The sequence below is a fragment of the Microtus oregoni genome, unplaced genomic scaffold (genome assembly GCF_018167655.1).
Source record: "Microtus oregoni isolate MIOR12 unplaced genomic scaffold, Mior012 000062F_ref0000492, whole genome shotgun sequence".
NCBI classification, from domain to species: domain Eukaryota; kingdom Metazoa; phylum Chordata; class Mammalia; order Rodentia; family Cricetidae; genus Microtus; species Microtus oregoni.
The window spans coordinates 731,680-744,515 of record NW_024543872.1 but is presented as its reverse complement, the minus strand read 5'-3'; the positions used below and the strand labels follow the sequence as shown (position 1 = coordinate 744,515).

Below are 12,836 nucleotides of genomic sequence, written 5' to 3'. Positions count from 1 at the left end.
GAGGTCTTCCCAGGGAAGCTCCTCCACCGTCGCTGCTACAACCCAATGGTGTTAATCAGGGGATCTTTTTGTATCAGCATTGTCAACACTTATTTTCATTTTACACATTGGATTTGCATCTGAAAAGACCAAGTATAATCAACATTTAAAGGATAACACTCAAATTTGCATCTGATTGAGCAGACATGTTAAGTAATTTTAGCCTGGCTGTTGCTAGGAAACCAATTAATAATGCTCCACATTTCATTAAAAATTGGATTCTGTCTCAGCTTTCGTTTAGCTTCAGAATTCAGCTGCCGGTGCTCTACTTTTCTCTCTTGGTAAATTGTGACAGACAAATTATCGTTTTACTACACTTATTTCTGTGATTACAATTGTTAGTCATATCTGTCAATACAACTTCAAAGCTTTTCTTTTTTTAATGCTTTAGGAGGAAAGTTGAATTTTAACTGTTAATCAGTCTTTTCCTTTATAGTTTATGGATACTGAGTTATATTTTTGTGAAGGCCTTCTAAATTGTGAATAACAAAAAAATAAATAAAAATAAAAGCAATCTTCCCTGTTCCATAATTGCCCCTTCTCTGGATAGTGGCTAATAATTAGAATATTAGGCCCTATTCAGAAAGTGACAGACAGCTGATTATACATTCAGCTGCATTTTATTTTGCTCTTTTCTTCCACGGTTTGTAGGCCTAGACCAGGTTCTGTCTTTTATGTAATACATTTTGATTTTTATGACTTTATTTTACATGATAGCCTGGGTTCTTCTGAAGAATTAATGTTCTTTAAGCTATTATTGTTCCTGTCTGAGCTTAGTCAACTGGGTAGTTGCATTCAGTAGTAACAGCACTTCACAGTTTGCTGTTTTGTTGTATTGACCTGTTAAAATGCTCACTAAGAGGTAAAATTGGTTGCTGTTCACATGGGTTTCAGTGTGTTTCAAACACTTGATTTAGATGTTGCATACAGACCCCTCTGATTCTTCAGCTTAGTTAATGGTCGTCACACAAAGCCAAGCTCCAGAAGGCAAAATAGAATCTGCTTTTGTATTGCGTGGTTCATGTCTTTGGAGTTTGGGTTCAGTGCAAAGGACATAGAATTTAAAAGCAGCTGTGAAGTAAAATTTCATCCTAGCCCCTCTGTAGCATGTACCATGGAGAACCGTGAAAAACTGGAGGCTGGGGGGCCATTCCTTTCTGTCAAGAGCACAGTGTTTAAATGGGCTATGATTTCCCTGACATAAAAATCTCAGATTATGTGGTTTAAAAATCAGAAACATTGTTCCTGCAGGGTAAGTCCAAGAGCAAGGCTCTCTTGTGAGGCCTCTCTTCTAACTTGCAGGTTTCCTAACTTGCTGTGTCCTCACATGGTCTGGTCTCTGTGCATGCACAGTCCAGGACTCTCCCTGAGTCTTAATCTCTTGAAATTCAGATTGAATTTGGGCTTACCCTAAGGGCCTCATTGTAATCACCTCTTAAATGTCAGGGTTGCATTCTGGGCACAGGAATTCGATTTTCAACAATTTTAGGAAAACACGGTCAACCGATAGCAGGCGTGTTGTATGTTGCCAGGTCCCATTCACTCTGCTCAGTTGTTGCTTAGTTATCAAACAATAGAGATGGCCAGAAAGGCAGCAGGAAGTTTGGTGGACTTCTCTGTTTAGGTCAGATCTGACCATAAACAGTGTTATTACTCTTCCCCCTAATTTTGTTTGTTATTTTGTCCTTTTGGAACATTTTCTGAAGCCACTTTTTCCTGACCTTACTTTATTGGCCATATGGAGATGTACCTGTTCACACACCTCTGTAGGGGCTGATGGCATAAAGCATGAACCAGTGAACAGTGAGCTGATGCTTGAAATGAACCTGCGGTGAGGAGCTGAGACTTTGTGTCATCTGTCACACATGGAGGCGTAAGGGATGACGAGCCTCTCCAGCCGATGTGTTCTTCTGTGCACATCTGGGAGGCCCCTTAATTCCAACTCTGGCTCAACCACACCATGATTACAGGAACCATTTGCAGAAGAAGAGTCGTGAAAGCACCCAGAACTGGGTCAACAGTTCCTGTCAGACTGACCCAGGTCACTGTGGTGAGTTCTGTAACTAGGGTCAGATATCACATGTGCTGTTGCAGAGGATGTTCCAGATGTGGTGGGCTGAGTGGGCAGGTTAGGGAGAAGATGTCCTGTCCTAGGAGAAAGGGAGGAGAGACATGAGCCTAGTGGAACGTTTTCATGACTCAGGCATACTTTCATTTCTTTCACAAGGGAAGGTGCAGATTTCAGATTTAAAATTGGAGCTTAGACTAGTTTCATTTCCCTCAGATTTTAATAATTCATTGATTAAGCCTAAATAAACACCCCTGTTTGCTAGCTGCTGCTAGGTCAAAAGTCTTTTATCTCAAAAGTTTTCATGAATGCAAAGAATATTCTTTGGTCTTGAAACCTTTTTGTTCCTTGTGAATATTGGCACCTGTAGGCCTCAAACTAACTTAAAGACAAACTTTGACAGCTTTTGCAGTCGTGGGACTCAGGCATCCTAAAAGACCAAAACACGAAGGGTGATTACAGGTTGAAGATACACATTTAATGAGACATATGCAACTCCTGACTGCACAGCACCTGCAGAGCATTTAACCTGATACATGCGCGCTTATATATTTTGGTCAGTTAAACAATTTTTTGCTCTGTGTTCTGCCAGATCCCACAGAGAAAGTTATAAGCATGAGACCTTAGATACTGGCCACGTGTACACAGCCACTGTTACATTTGACTTTTTTTTTCCCAGCTTAAACAAAATATAAACTGGCCTTTCACATTCAGAAGACTGAGGAAACAAATGAGCATCAGTTGTCATTTCAGTGCCCGTTAGGGGTAGGATGAAAACTGGATGACACTTTCCTCCTTGCATGTAGATCACAGGAAAGAAGCATTGATGCAGACATGGAATTTGTGTGATACCTCCAGACACTACCAGTCCATTCCAAGTTATAATTGTAGTTGATGAATTGCTGTTTTGCACTGTAGATATTGTTAATTGTATTTCTATTTTATCACTACCTGGAAGCACCAGCTGTCCCCCTTCAGGCCACCCACCCTGGCCAGAGGCTGCTAAGAGAAACCTTGAGAAACCTTCATATAGACAGGAAATAAGAGGAACAGGGGGCCTGTTATCTGGAAATTTGTGGACTTAGGCTTTAATTTGATAGCACCGTTGAGCTCTCAAGAAACTGCAGGAAGCGGAAATAATTGAGAATGTCAAAATCTTGTTAAAAATACCATCATGTGTGCTTATTGTGCAGCGTGCTTTCTATTCTAAAATTGGAACTCTGCAGGAAAGATTGGCAAGGACGATGTGCATTCATAACGTTCTGTATTTTACTTATCTGAAATCTCAAGAAGATCCTTTTATACTCTTCCAGCTGAGATGAGCCATTTTCCAGTTCGGCTTCCTGTTTTCTCTGTCCTTCCTTTGTCACAATTCTGATACCACACCAATTATCACACAAAAACATAAAGTTAACTCTGTCATTGGTAAGAATTTTGTCAGGTTGTATGTTGGATTTCTTCTGCTTTAAACAAATTGTGAAAAATAATATAATGTTCTCAAAATTATAAACTTTGAATGGCAGTCTGTAATGTGTCTCTCCATGTCAAGCTTCCTCTTGAACAGCTTAGTGTTAAGGACCTTTGGTCCACTGGGCTAAGAGGATCTTTTTCCTCCTCAGCCAGGGCTTGAGGCCAAGATCAGCCCTTGAAGACCATGGGTCATCATCATAAGGAGTGGCATGAGTGGGCAACCCTGTTTTCCCACTCGAGACAATCACATGGGAGGGGAGGAGAAGAGGGAAGATTCAGTGACGCGATGGTGGCAGGATGAGGGCAGTTTCACACACTGGCATCCCCAGAGTTAGCGGAAGAGCACCAGCTGTCTACCTCTGTTGCATCTGGACTCCAGCACTAGCCTCACCCAGTCACGAAAATCCAAGGTGCTGTTTACACAAACACAATAACATTCATAAAATCTTACTTTCGATTTTGACCTTTGTAGGAACTGATGTCACTATCCCCAGATAGTACGGATACATTTTATATATGGTATTGGGCCTAGTGAATATTTCTCTGGATATATTGGAGATTGATTTCATTTCTCACACTGTTCAAATAAACTCCAACTGAATAAATTCCTTTAATATGATGATTAATGGTTATTCAAAAGAATTCTGACAAAGAAAAACAGGAGAAACCAAAATGAGAATTTAAAAAATGTCAAATCTACCTCACTTATAAAAAGTACAAATTGATTTTTTTTATGTGTGACTGAATTGGTATTTAGGATCAAACTCGGAGCCTCACACATTGTACCTTCAGTCCCAACAGTGGTATTTTTTAACAAAGATATTCAAGTATGAATGTACATTTGTAACTGCTTAAAATGAAAAAGAACTATGTGAAAATATAAGTAATGTCCTTAGAGTCTTGAACTATAAGAGATTCTTATATGTTACTTAAAATTAAAAACCATAAAATAAATAAATAATTTGATTCAATTCAAAAAATTTAAATATAGTAAAATAAAAATCAAAACACATGAAAATCTGTTTATAGAAAGCATGCCTCCCTCTGAGCCTGAGCACACTTCTCAGGGCAGTAGGAAAGAGGACAGTGGCGGAAGCAGATTGTTCATACAAGAACTGCACGGCCATTTCTAAATCTAAGAAGACACATAACCTTCCCCACGAAATCAGAAAAATGTGAATTGAAGCTTTGCAGGACTAACACTTTTTGTTTTATCTGAAAAATTCTAAAGAATGACAGTTGTATCATTGACGTGGGGAAGATCTGCATTGTATTTCTCATGGGAACATAGATGGCATAGCCCTGGTGAATGCAGTTGGCAGTACCTATTGGGATTACATGCAGTTACCCTTTGACCCAGTCTGGCTCTGGCAGTTCTTCCTGTTGATATTTCTGAATGCTTATAAATGATACACACAGAAGGTTCTCCATTAGACCATTGTTTGTACTAGAAAATGTTGGAAGAGATTCAAGTATCCATTAGTGGATAGCTACTTAAATAAACCATGATCCGTCTATACAGTGGAACACGGTGTGACAGTTTAAAGAGAGCGTGGAAATAGCACGCCAGTTTTTCCCCAGCATTATCCATGCACTACTAGCACTCACAGGAACACTAGGGAAAGAGTTACCAGCTGATAATATCTTTTCAGCCTAAGAGCTACACGAGCAGCTCCAACTGCTGAGAATAACTAGTGTCTTCTATCAGAAGTAACCCTGTCTCAACACAACAGCCCGTGGGAATCTAAGTGAAAGATGAGCCTTTCCAGTGCAGCTAGGTTGGAAATTCTTCCAAAATTTCATTTTTCTTTCTAAAAATCGTTGCTCCATGGGTCTTGGTTGTTCTGTTTCCTACTCCACTTTTCTCTTTTGAGCAAAACTTTAAAACCTCAGGAGCAGAGGAGAAGGCTGATGAGAAGATTAGTATCAGGAGTAACTCCACAGAGAGGGTCACCGAAGTGAGAGCCAGGGGAGAGCCCACGGGGAACTTCATGACTCTAGCTTGTGGCCCTCCTAGATCTGGCTACCTTCCACCTCCGAGCCACCACCTGACACCTTTACCTTCTGGAAGCATGGGCATTCTGCCATCTTGGACAAATCTGCTGTCTGGATTGAACATAAATACCTCCCACTTATCCAATCTAAACTAGGCCTGGGAACCAGAGTCCCCTACACAGTCCAGGCTCCTGCAGTTTCCACAGTGTGCCTGTCATTTTTTTTTGTTGTTGTTGGTGGTGGGGAAGCTGCCTGTGTAAAGCCAGAATGTTCCAAAAGTTTGTCCTTAACCAAGGAAGATCTATAAGTTCAAGCTTGCTTTTCTCAGTAAACAGACCACATAGAAGTACCCCAGGCAAACAGAACAAAACATGACAAATTTCAATTTTCCCAATGATTTTAGAGATTCTGCTGGGAGTGTCAAAATCTGGATGCACAGTGGACAGCACTTGTACTGGCTTTGAGGAACGCGGGTCTGCTATGGGACCTCAGAAGGTATCTAGTATCAAATGGCTAAGTATAAACATGGACAAAGGAGAGGCTAGAAAATGGGACAGGGGGCTATGGTGTAGCTCAGTGATGGAGTGCTTGCTGAGAATAATGAAGGCTCTAAATTCACTGTGCGGTGCCACAAGGAGAAAAGGAGGAGGAAATGAGAAGAGGAAAAAGGAACAAGGAATGCTTCACCAGACCTGGGCTTGCAGGATAAGAAGGAGGCATTGGAGCTGAGGTGAAGAGACACTGCAAACAGAAAGCACAAGGGGTTTTAAAAGCCAACAAACTCCTATTTATGAAGTCCAGGGAGTAAGGAACAGCAGCCCTTGTCTAGGGCAGCTGGGGATGGGAAAGGAAGATGTCTTGGACTGTTAAAATAGTCTTCAAGAAAGAAGAGAGTCAAAGCACCATTTATAACCAGGAATGACAGGATTATGATTGGGTTGTACTTTTGTTTCTATAGTAATTCTGGCAGATACACTAAGAATGGGCAGGAGACTACATCAGCACTGTGCAAACAAAATAAAGTGAAGGCCACAGAGTCAGGCCACACATGTAATTTTATTTTATTTATTTATTTTTTTGGTTTTTTTTTTTCTGAGACAGGGTTTCTCTGTAGCTTTGGTGCCTGTCCTGGAACTAGCTCTTGTAGACCAGGCTGGCCTCGAACTCCTAGATATCCGCCTGTTTCTGCCTCCCGAGTGCTGGGATTAAAGGCGTGCGCCACCACCGCTTGGCCACACATGTAATTTTAAATGTTCTAGTAGCCACATGTAAAGTAGGAAAGAAGAAACTAAATTAATACAATAATATATTTTAAGTTCCCCAATCCAAATTATAATCATTTAACATGTAACTAATAACTTTAAAATCATGACTGAAGTAGTTTATGACCTCTATTTTACTAAGTTTTCTGAAACAGGCACCCTCAAAGTACATCTCAGTTTAGACAAGCTACATTTCAGATACCCAATTTCCCAATGTGCCTAGTGGTCACCATCCTCCACTGCACGGCTAGGGAAAGAACAGTCAGGCAGCTGCAGTCCAAGGCTCAAACAGATGAATTCTACGGTAGTGTGTCATGGACATACAGTTGAAAACATGTAACTTCATGTGACACAAACGTGTTGGGAGGGGTTTGCCTGGTAATGAAAGGATTAAACGGAGATGGGGTGGGGTAGATGAGGGCAGAAAAGGTGTGGGGAGAGCATTAACTCAAGCTAAGAATTGTGCCTTACTAACTAAAAAATACAGCTGTGGGGGGAGAGTTTGAAAGGGGGTGTCCTGCATAAGTGGGTAATGCAACCCAGAAAACATAGTATTTTGTTTTTAAGATTTATTTTACTGTTTAATTATGTGTCTCTGTGTGGGTATGTGGACATAAGTGCAGGTGACTATGGGGACCAGAGGTGTCAGATGCTTGTAGAGCTCCTGGGAACCAAACTCTGGTCTCTGTAAGTACAGTACATTCCCTTAATGCTATGCCCTCTCTGTAGCCCAAAGTTATAGGTTTTTAAACAACATTCCAAAGATCCAAGTGCCAGGTACAGATTACCTCCCTCTGAGCTAGTCCCAGAGGATCCCAAATAATATAGGCTAGTGGCACTGCTCCTGGTTCCCATTAGAACAAGATGGTGGCTGAAAAACAAAGAGAAAGCAAGCTGGAACTGTCTTGGAGCCTCCCCACATTGGCTGATGTTCACAGTGCCTAAGTAGGCTGTAGAGAGAGAAAAGTCATCCATGGTTTTACTTAACTGTAGACCCTGTGTGCTACAATACCAACCTGCAAGGCAAGATATGACTATGGTACAACTATGGGGTAGAACACTCTTCCATGGAGTATAATACCTAGTTCTGTCCAAAAGTCTGGGGAGGTCACAGGCCCTTGGCGGGGGATGTCTACTAATTTTGTTTTGCTAAATGGATATATTCTAAATATCTATTTATACTTATAGATTAGTGTTGCTCTCAGTCTTGGGCAGAGAAGCTTCCTTTTACAATGAAAAATAACAATTAATGAAGAGATTCATAATTGGTCATAACACTAAGAATGAGTGACTGCTCTGGGCTTAGCCCTAAGCAGAATATCTACATTGGTCCTTAGGCCCACAGAGCAGTGTGGAAGTAGGTGGGAAGAACGCAAGAGGCAGAAGACGGAGAAGAGCACTATGAAATGCTGTCTTTTGGACGTGACATGGCCACTGCACTCATGACCCACAGCGGCTGTTGTTACCTGCTCAAGATCTGCACAAGATTAGGCTATCAACATGAGTGGCAGAGGGACTTGTGCTGCCCATCCCTTCCTGAGGACTGCCGGAGGAAAGGGGTCATTTTCTTTAGTGGTGTAGCCTCTGGTAAATTGACCATGCTCTAGCAAACAACTCCATACCTGTGATTATACATGCAGCTCTAATTGAACTCAGCAAGTCACAAACAAAAATGACATAAAAGTAGAAGAGACGGTTCAGAGGTTAAGAGAAATGGCTGCTCTTCCAGAGGTCCTGAGTTCAATTCCCAGTAACCACATGGTGGCTCACAACCATCTATAATGATGAGATCTGGTGCCCTCTTTTGGGATGTGCATAACAAATAAAGAAATCTTTTTAAAATATTGGAGTGGGAAGGGATAAAAAAGGGTGATTAAGGGATGAATACCATCACAGTACATCTTAAACATGTATGAAATTAATTTTAAAAAGTATGACTTTAAAAACTTGTTTTGACTAGGAAATAATTTACACAGTTCAAAAATATAAAGATTATGGTAGAGTACAAGGCTCTCCTGAGTCTCCACTCAAGTGGTAACCTGCATGGACAACGTCCTCCAGTGTTTCTCCATGTAGATATAAGGAGAAATGAATAAGGTCAAACCTTGCCTCCTTTCTACATTAAAGGAAGCATCCTACATATTGTTCATACTTTGCTTTTTTCACTTTGCTTTTATCATCATCATCACTACTAGGTTTGTTTACCCATAGATATGTATGCTGACAGTGATGTCTTCTGATGCCTACAGAGTGACTTCAGATCATTTTTTATTTGCCTTTCAGAAAAAAAAATACTTAAAGATGAATGGGGTAAGACTCAGAAAAAGGAATAGTGGATGCTTTCTTTTATATATATGACCTCGATTTAAAATTACAGAGACAGTGTAATACTTGCATCAGGAAAGCAGATGAACTAAGAAAAGGAAGAAGCTAGAGTCAGAAGCAGGGGTAGGGCATAGTCAAAGAAGGGAAAGAGTGAAAACAAAGTATAAGGGCATGTATGTATGAAGATGCCATGATGAAACACATTCCATGGTGCCCGATTACGTGGAGCTGACTACTGAACCCCAAGATTAAATACAACGTGGTGCTGACTACTGAACCCCGAGACGAAGGCCAGAGGAAGAAGTACGAAAAGGAACGTGGTGCTGACCGCCGAACTCCATGAGAAGCCGGAAAAAGGACAAGAAGATGGAAGACCGTAAATGCTGTCCGCTGAACCCCAAGAGAAGTGGGAAAATGGACAAAGGCTGATCGGCGCTCCCCAAAAAGCAATGAAGAGGTGACCAGACGTGAGGAACCCACGAGAGAAAAAAATCAGTGGATGTGTGAGTAGTGAGCGCTGAGAACTAGAGATGTAGAATAGAAAAAGAAACGTAGAAAAGTTTTGTTAAAATGTAGATTACCTGAAAAGAGATGTTGACCAAAGCTGATGTCTTAAGAGTTTAGATGTTTGGTGCTTCCTTCCTTTTGTAATTTGGAGGATGTCTTATAGAGATGCTAATTCAGGGTCTACCTGACTGCCATATGCAGACATGACCTGAGCCCAGGCACCTGGTTGCCTAGGCAACAGCCTTTGTGTGTTCCCACTCAATTTGGTGTGGGTATATAAGATGTTTGGAGAATAAAGGGTGAGTCTGGCTTTTTCCATGATGACGGTGTAAGCTGTGTCAGTCCTATTCCTCGCGACTCCGTTCCAACCGGGTTAGGGAATCTGTGTTGGACCCTCGCGGGCTCCGACAATTCCATTGTGTGATATCCTTAAAAACTGATAAAAGTAAATAAATAAATAAAATAACTTCTTTGCTTAAAAAATATACATAGGGTAGTTTTTGTTTTTCAATTTAATTTTACTAGTAAGGACCCTCCTCAAAGAAGCCCTGTCTCAAGAGTCTTGACTGTCTGTGGTAGAAAGAGTGAAGTTCTCTAGAGGTCTGGAGATTTGGATGTTTGGGACTATCAAGTTGTTCAGCCCGTATGGTCTAATGACAGAATGACTTCTTCCTTTATAATTCATTTCTTTCTCCTGCCTAAATCCTGTGGTCAGGATTCCAAGTATTCTATTGAATGAAAGTGTTGAAATTGGGCACCCCTGTCTTCTTCCAGGGCTTAGAAAGTTTTCCATCCCCTCCACTATGACGTAGACTGTGGACTTTCTGTAGACGTCTTTCAGTATGTGGAGGCATTTCCCTCATTTTACAGGTGTAGCCATGGAGTGTATAGACCATCATTTCTTCATCTAATCACCCAGTGTCAGTAATGTTGGACTGAGCGTGAATACCCCCTCAAGACAATGATTTGGTTTTCTTTGGGTATATAAGTTATCTACATCCAAATGAGATAACATGATAGATAGTTCTGTATTTAATTTTTAGGACCCTCCATATTGTTTTTCATAATGACTGCAGTAATTGATATTTCCACAAACTGTGTAAGAGAAAGGCCATTTTTCAGCACAGTGCCTGGGGGTACATGTGATGAGATCAGTGAGATGCTGAATAAGTAAATCTTAGAGGAGCCGAGAAACTGGTAGAGAAATGTAAAGACAATGTGGGCCAATTTGATTACAGAGGAAGATGAGCTTAGAAACCAAGAAGTGTGGGTTCTCATGCCAAGATGTGTTGGAAGAAGTGTCCGGAGGAGGCTCCTGCTTAGTACTCTGGAGACTACATAATTTGTCATTGCTGGAAAGGTAAACATGAAGAGAGGTCAGAGAGTGAATCCAGTCAGTAAGTTAACTGGGCCTGAGCATGAGTGTGTCGCTAGCAAAGGTGATGCCGAGCATGGGCTCTGGCATAGAGTAAGAAGGGAACATGGCCATTGATTAAACAAATGGACACAGTGAAGATGGTATATAACAAGCTGGAGAGTCAAGACTGTCTCCTGCATTAACTACCACTCTGACTTCAGCAAATGTCTGTCTTCTGAAGAGGAGTTACTGCATTCTACACACTGGTTCATTTGCTTTGCCTTCACACCTGGGAGGTCATATTTCAACCCATGCAGAGCACATGTGTTCCCAGCTCTGGGAAGTGAGATGCACCTGGATGAAGTGCTGGAGACATGCCTCTACCCTTGTGTTCTTTAGATTTAATAAGTCACCCCTAGGAAAATGTTCAGCTTTCTCTTGAGATATGGAAAGTAGAGTATTCTTTCTTTGCCAGTACACCTAATTAGATAAGAATATCCAGCAATGGAAATGGTGACTGTTTATTCTGTCCTTGGAGCCACTATAGGCTGACATTTCATTTTGGTAAGATCATGTCCTGTGAGGTCATCACATCCTTTATTTATGCACCTCAGGCTGGCAACATTTTACTTAACCTATTGGTCTGCTGTGGTCTCTGGCTCAGGCTGCTGCTTGGGTGACTTTTGTCTTAAGAAGCCAGCTGAGACACTCAGTGCCTTATTTGTGGCTTTCATGATGTATTATGTGAGACCCATCTCTGGGCTTCATGTGTTCAGAATGAGAAACCATTCAGAAGGTACAGATTACAGGAACATCCTTGGCCTTCCCCAGCACTTGACAGCAGGTTGTATGGCCCTGTGACCAGTGCTGTTATTCATGTTCTCTGCAGGTGACTTGGCTGGGCTTCCGCATGGCTTAACATTTGCATACTATGCACATGCTTTCGAAAACACACACAAGTATTTCAGGAAACTGGTTGTAAAGCTGTACGGGATGAAAAGTGCCTTCGGACACAAATGTAGGTCTCTAGGTTGCTTAGTATTTAGGAGCAAATTAGAAAGCACACCTTTAAGACAAGATTTAGGTGACAGATTCATTCCATGTTTGCAACTTGAGTTGTTTGAAACAACTCAAGGTTTAGCTTCTTCAATTATAAATTTGCAGTCACCTCTGCTCCCAGTCCAGGAATAAAGCAGCCGAGATAGCATTCAAGTAACTTAACAAACTCAGGAGCTCTCAGGAACTGAGGAAGTTCTGTGAGTTCTTTGGTTCCTGCAGCCCCCCTCTGTGTAAGTCCACCAAACCACGAGATCTTTGCAGGAAGTGAAAGTGTAAAACTGTATTTCCAAAATCAGTGGAATTCTTTCTTCTGTCTTACATGGTCCATGTATTGGAGTGCATGCATGGTGCTCAGAGCTGATCGGAGTATTTACGTGAAGCCGTCAGAGGTGTGCTTGGCATGAGCATCACAAGTGATTTACCTTACTGGTTTGTTTAAATCCTCAGTCATATTCTAAGAATGACATAGCTTTTATCTGCCATATATTTTTTACCGTGGAGGTAGAAATGACCATATGACAGTCCTCATCAACAGAGGTTCATCTTTGTTAAATGGCGATTTTGGATTCCTCCTGCTTGCAGAAAGCCTGGATACTGCCTGGATATAGAATACAGTATTAACTTGTCTCAGTCCCTGTGTCTCCCGAGAATCAGGTGTTGCCTTCTAACATCAGAATTCTCTTGATTAAGGCATATTCCATCCTTGGCATTGATGCTCACAAGGCAAATGCATGGCTGCATGATGAACTGTAGA

The 12,836-nt window shown here is 41.3% G+C and overlaps 1 protein-coding gene and 1 non-coding gene across 3 annotated transcripts in view; both read left to right on the top strand.

Moving 5' to 3' along the window:
* Jazf1 (JAZF zinc finger 1) overlaps window positions 1-12,836 on the top strand; it is a 301,532-nt gene that overhangs the window by 54,926 nt on the left and 233,770 nt on the right. The gene's annotated exons all lie outside the window — the stretch shown is intronic.
* On the top strand, window positions 3,684-3,823 carry LOC121439781. The gene has a single exon (XR_005973290.1).